Source organism: Salvia hispanica, chromosome 2, assembly GCF_029641045.1.
Source record: "Salvia hispanica isolate PSC_SH4W2 chromosome 2, Shi_PSC_v1, whole genome shotgun sequence".
In the NCBI taxonomy this organism is placed as follows: Eukaryota; Viridiplantae; Streptophyta; class Magnoliopsida; order Lamiales; family Lamiaceae; genus Salvia; species Salvia hispanica.
The window spans coordinates 52,122,680-52,129,114 of record NC_142693.1 but is presented as its reverse complement, the minus strand read 5'-3'; the positions used below and the strand labels follow the sequence as shown (position 1 = coordinate 52,129,114).

General features: G+C 34.7%; 1 pseudogene; it reads right to left on the bottom strand.

Moving 5' to 3' along the window:
* Nucleotides 1–3,648: 3,648 nt before the first annotated feature.
* Nucleotides 3,649–5,070, bottom strand: LOC148932608 (fatty acid elongase 3-like pseudogene; annotated as a pseudogene).
* Between the last annotated feature and the right edge of the window lie 1,365 nt (nucleotides 5,071–6,435).

The window sequence follows — 6,435 nt, the reverse complement described above, 5'->3', positions numbered from 1 at the left end:
ATCATCGTGTGATAAAGCTAGTTTTACAAAAGTACTACTGTATAATCTTCCTAGATCCTAACAACGCCAATTAGATACTCCTTCCGTTCTATCACTAATATAACAAAGTAATTATGTGTGTGACATACTTATCATCGTGTGATAAAGCTAGTTTTACAAAAGTACTACTGTATAATCTTCCTAGATCCTAACAACGCCAATTAGATACTCCTTCCGTTCCATAGTAATGGAAGCGTTTCTTTTCGCCACGAATATTAAGAAAAATTATTAGGTGAGTTAAATAAAGGGGGAATTAAGAGGACAATGAAAAATGTATAGAGATGAAGAGAGAGTAAAGTAAGAGAGAGTAAAATAGGTATGGAAAAATATGTTGACTTTTACTAAAAGGGGAAATAACTCTATTACTATGGAACGTATCAAAATGCCAAAATAACTCTATTACTATGGAGGGAGTATAAAATAATCCTTGTTAGCTTCTACAAAGTTCTGTTTATCAATTAAATTAGACATATTAATTATATTGCGTACCCATTTGTTAATGTTGAGAACAAGGTGCCTAACTAGTTGTAGCTACCTCGACGTATCAAAATGGCAAAATAACTCTATTACTACGGACGAAGTATTAAGTAATCCTTGTTAGCTTCTACAAAGTTCTGTTTATCAATTAAATTAGACATATTAATTATATTGCGTACCCATTTGTTAATGTTGAGAACAAGATGCCTAACTAGTTGTAGCTACCTCGTAGACGAACATACTAGATGTAAAACATTTTAATTAATATAGGTTGATCACAATCAATACGAGAAACAAATCGGTCAAAACTCAAAAAAGAAACTTGTTTGAATATTTTACTTCTGGAAGGAAAATTCCTGTATATATATGGTCTAGAAATCGAAATAAAAATGTGCGCAAGTATGACTAATCATTAATTTAATATGTATGCAGCAAGACACGACTTATTGTCTATTGGAAGCTACTATTGTGGAGAAGTGTGGTATATGTTATTTTAATTTGAGTAGTTAAGGAGAACCTTCGGCGGCTATTAGTCAATTTTAATTAAAGTCAAAACATTTACGATTCCAGTAGCAATCAATAAATTTAAATTGTTGTTAGGGAAAGGGTTATTAATTTTTAGCCCAAAAATAGGTTTATATGCTCTTGATTACCTGACCTCGTAGGCAGCGGCCGAAGGTAATCCAATCGTTACATTGCGGCTTTGGATATAGTTTTACGGCAACATTGCTCCTTTTGATCCGTCATTTAAACGCGCTTTGTTTTCTTTTAATTTTATTTTAGATATCACATTAAAAATAATAAATTTTTAATTATTTATCACTTTTCTTCCTCTTTCAAAAAATATATAGACTAATATATAGACTAAAGTAGATGCAAACTCTATTTTCCAGGAATCTAATTTAATATGATAAACATTGATGACGTGTCTATTGTTATACATTTCATTACAAATAGGAATATATAAAGATATCTTTTATGCAATTACGCATGCTAATTTAAGTTTGTAAATAAAGTAACGTGCTTCTTCCGTCCCATTAATCATAGTTATATTTGGGGATGACATATAATTTTAGGAGATTGTCTTTTTTATGTGTTAAATAAAAAGAGAAAATCTAATTTTTATAATAATGTAAGAGGATAGTATGTTTCAAAAAGTTTCCATATTCTTGATGTCCTGAATAAAGTTGAGGAGCTCAAGTGTCAGCTTTCCAAAAAATGTAAAGTATTAAGATGTAACTGAGAATTGTATCTTTACAAAACTAAATTGAGTGAACTTAAAAAATGGTCTCTGAACTATGGGCTTATCTCGAAAATGGTCTCTGGACTTAAAAAATATCACCAGTAGTTCCTGGACTAAGGGTTAATATAAAAAATGGTCATTTTGCACTGTTTTGAGACGAAAATGCCCTTTTGAGGGGTTTTGGGGGATTTGGGCAATTTGGTCTTTTTACACTTTTAACATTTTAAATCTGATATTATTACAGTTATTTACTAAATCTGAAATTATTTCAAAATTATTATTCTTCTTCCCTTTTGTCATCCTTCACTTTGTTTCTTTATTTCAATATTAGATTTAATTTTACAAAATTAAATTTTAAATTTCAGTTTTTAAATATCAATAATTTTTTTAATTATAAAAATTAATAAATAACATAAATTAATAGTTATAATCAATATTTGATAGTGTCTAATATTTAATCAATAAGATATGACAACGCCTTAGTTTTAATCAATATTAAATAACTTTAATCATAAATATATCATATAACATGATTTATTCTGAAATAAATATGCATCTAATGCAAGACTAATATAATTTTCGTTTATTAATTTGAAAACAATCAAAATAACTAGAAAAATTTCAACAAAAATAATCCTATATAAAATTTTTAGTCAACTTTATAATATTCAATCACAAGCAATTATAACAACTGAACGAAGGCTAAATAGAATAGCTTTTATTTTTCCATCGTGATTAATATTATTTTTCTGTACTTCTTCAATTCAGCTGAATATTATATTAAATAACAAAAATTAATAGTTTTAATCAATATTTATAGTGTCCATGAATTAATAGTTTTAATTAAAAAAATTTATTGATATTTAAAAACCAAAATTTAAAATTTAATTTTATAAATTAAATCTAATATTGAAATAAAGAAACAAAGTGAAGGATGACAAAAGGGAAGAAGAATAATAATTTTGAAATAATATCAGAGTTAGTACATAACTGAAATAATATCAGATTTAAAATGTTAAAAGTGTAAAAAAAGACCAAATTGCCCAAACCCTCCAAAACCCCTCAAAAGGGCATTTTCGTCTCGGAACAGTGCAAAAGGGCTGTTTTTTATATTAATCCTTAGTCCAGGGACTACTGGTGATATTTTTAAAGTCCAGGGACTATTTTCGAGATAAACCCATAGAAGTTTTGTCTATGTATCCAATTCTAATAAATTAAATAACAAATGGGCCTATAAAATGAATTAGACTACGATTCCAATCTTTTTTCTTCCTGAAAAAATGAAAAAGAAACCGCTCGTACTCATAACTCAAGTCGGATAACTATCAAATAGCTCAAAGAAAAATCTTTAGTAAATTTCATTTATTGAGTAGTCTTTACTCCCTTTCGTTTATACCGGTGAAACTATTTCAAATTCTATTTGGATTCTTTAGTCAGATCCAGTTATTGAGACTATCGAAAGAATTAACAACTATAATGGGTGTTTCCTTGTTTTTAAACCCTTTATTCCTATTTTGAATCATTGGGTTTAGACATTACTTCGGTGTTTCTTAATCTTTTCAAAGTGGCAGCAACATACCCTTTTTTATTTCTTTTTATCATAGAATCCTATCGACGGTTGATTCTAGTATGATACACGTTGAATCGAAAAATTGGGATCAATTTCAACAAGTTTTGCTTTTGAATTGGAAACTTGCTCGAATGTCCAGGGACCATTTTTGAAGTTCACTCAACTAAATTTGGCGAAAACAAATAGACTGATTTAAAAATGATTTTCGCAAGAAATAAATCACATTATAGGTGACATTCAAGAGGCCAATGCATTTTTATTGAGAAAAAGTCTAGAATTCAAACTATCATCCCTTTTCCTAAATCTAACGCAAAAAAAATGTTACTGTATCTCCATTTCGTCTACATTGATCGTCCGATAACAAACTAAGAATAAAATAAGCACAAAAATATCTCAATAAAATTAAACGAATAATTACACATTAAATCGAAGATGGTCATACTAGTTCTCCATGGTAAACAAGATCTTATATGAATATCTTATGCAGATGTTGCTTAACATGAGATATTGACCATCTCTCTATTGCGGTGTAATTTCAAAAGAGGTTTCGGTAATTAGTTAATCTCAGAGCCCTAATTTGGGGCGGGGTCTGTGTGGCTCGGGGTTCAGTGGATTATGCTTGCAAGTTCTCTAATGTTTTTGTGTGAGCTTGACCAAGACCTGTGCGTGATCTTGGTCATGGTCTGGTTCTTGGCTTGAGAGGAGGATTGTGGGGGGAGCAAACTATATCCCACGTCAGAAAGTGAACAAGAATTGCGCAAGCATATATATGGGGGTACCCCAACTCTATTAGTATGACGCCTCATACTAATGTGGAGTTTCGATCGAACCTGCATCTCGCTCGGTCAAACACTTCTTGACATAAAAATTGAGAAGTAATAGAAGCACGAAGCTGTTGAGCACGGTGTTGAACAGCCAGGCTCCCATGCCGTTGCATCCGCCCTTCCAAAAATGCAGCACCAATACCCCGATATGCCACGCCGTGTTGGTCACCACCAGCGCAATCCGGCACAGCATCACGAACGGGAAACGTTCGTGATGCTGCTTCAACCCAACCTCGGTGCAGAACCTGAAGGCGTAGACCAACGCGAACGCCACGGTCATGGAGAGGATCGCGAGGACTTGGAATGACTGCGAGAATTCGAGCCAGAGAAACGACATAAGGACGAGGGCCGCGTGGTTGATGACTTGGAAAACAGGGAAGCTCCCGGGCCGGCGGAGGAGGGTGAAGAAGGTGCGGAGGATGTGGAGGAAGCGGGAGAGGTAGAAGACGTAGGACCAGAAGAAGACGCGGCCGGAGGGGCGGGTGCCTAAAGGGAAGCAGAGGAGCCACTGGAAGGGGGTCTTGTTGCGCTGCCAGAACCACCGGGTGTCCCGGATTTCGGCCACGGAGGAGGCCAGCATGCCGGCGAAGATGGTGGCCGAGAGGAGGGACATGGCGAGGCTGTGGAGGGCCGGGACGGGGCCCAGTGGGACCGGCTTCAGGCGGAGGCGGAGGAGGACGTGGAGGCTCGCCGAAATGGTGATGTAGGCCGCGATGGAGGCGATGAGGAACGACCACGTCGCGCCCCACGACTCGGTCGGGCTCCACCGGAAATGGACGATGGATGGGTGCTCCGACAGCCAAAAGTTGAGGTATTGGATCAATTGTCGACTCATTTGATTCGTTGGTGTATGTGAATTTGAAGGCCATGTTTTTTCAATATATAAGGAGTTAGAATTTGGTATTGCTATGTCACTAATGATACAACTAGTGGACGTTTATGAAGAAAAAAGTTAAAGTTTATCCAATCAACAGGTTACCTATGTTTTGGTCTCATTCGAGAAGAATTCATATCTTTTTCTAATTTATTCATGATTATATATTGTGGAAAAGTTTGTAGAATAAGAATATTAATAAATATATTCAGCTCAAACGTATTGACTTTGAGAATTCATATAAACTTTTCAAAGTATGCGATATGGAATGTAGAAAGTTTACTATTCTTCTTCCAAGTAAAGTTGAGGGCGGGCGTGTTGGTTCTTTCAGGTTTGGCAGTTGTATTTACTATTGATGTTTGTTTTTTGTGTTGATGTTGTCCGGATATTTTGTTAGTAGCTGTCTTTTGGGGCTCTGTTTTTGGATTGACATATTTTTGCTTTTTAGCTAGATTGTGTATTTATTTTATAGCTTTTGTTAGGATTTGATCACTCTTTTCGTTCGTCATTTGTAGTCTTATTTGAGTTTGGCAAGAGTTTCAAAAACTACTCCATAAAAGAAAGGGGATAAATAGTGAAATGTGAGACATATTTTATATATTAGTTTGATAGTAATAAAATACGAGTAGAATGAGTTACTGTTATGTAGAGTCGACCTACTATTTATAATAAAAGTGACCGAGACTACTAATAACGGACAGACTTAAACGATAAACTGCGACTCATGACAGATGGAAGAAGTATTTTTGTTCTCTGGGACTAGGTCCCCTCCTCTTTATGCGAGCATTTTATTTATAAAAAAGGGCAAATTGGCTTAAAAATCGTGAACTTTCATAAAAGTTTAGTTTTTCCCGTAAAGTATAAATGTTGCGTCAAAAATCGAGAACATTGTCGGCTTGTGTAAATTTCCCGTAAGACCCGACCCGGTATATTTCCGGTCAAAACTTATCCTACATGGCTGCCGGAGTTGTGACATGGCATACCGGCTGTCAATACACAAAATGACGTCATTTTTACACGCTCAAAACGACATCGTTTTGTGTAGTTTCTATAAAAAAATTAAATTTAATCAAATTGGGTTATACTCCCTCTGTCCCATTAAAAATGAAACGTTTTCCTTTTTTGGCTGTCTCATTAAAAATGAAACATTTCCTAAAATGGAAACTCTCTACTTTTTCATCTCTCTTACTTTACTCTCTCTTCTTTAACTCACAAAACAACACTACATAAAATCCCGTGCCGATTCCCAAATGTTGCATTTTAAGTGGGACGGAGGGAGTATTATTCTTCTCAATTTCTTCCTCCTATCGCGATTCCTTCTCCTCCATCCCGCTGCAATTCCTCCATCCCATCGCTATTCCTTCTCCTCCATCCTGCTGCAATTCCTCCATCCCTGTACAAATTCCAA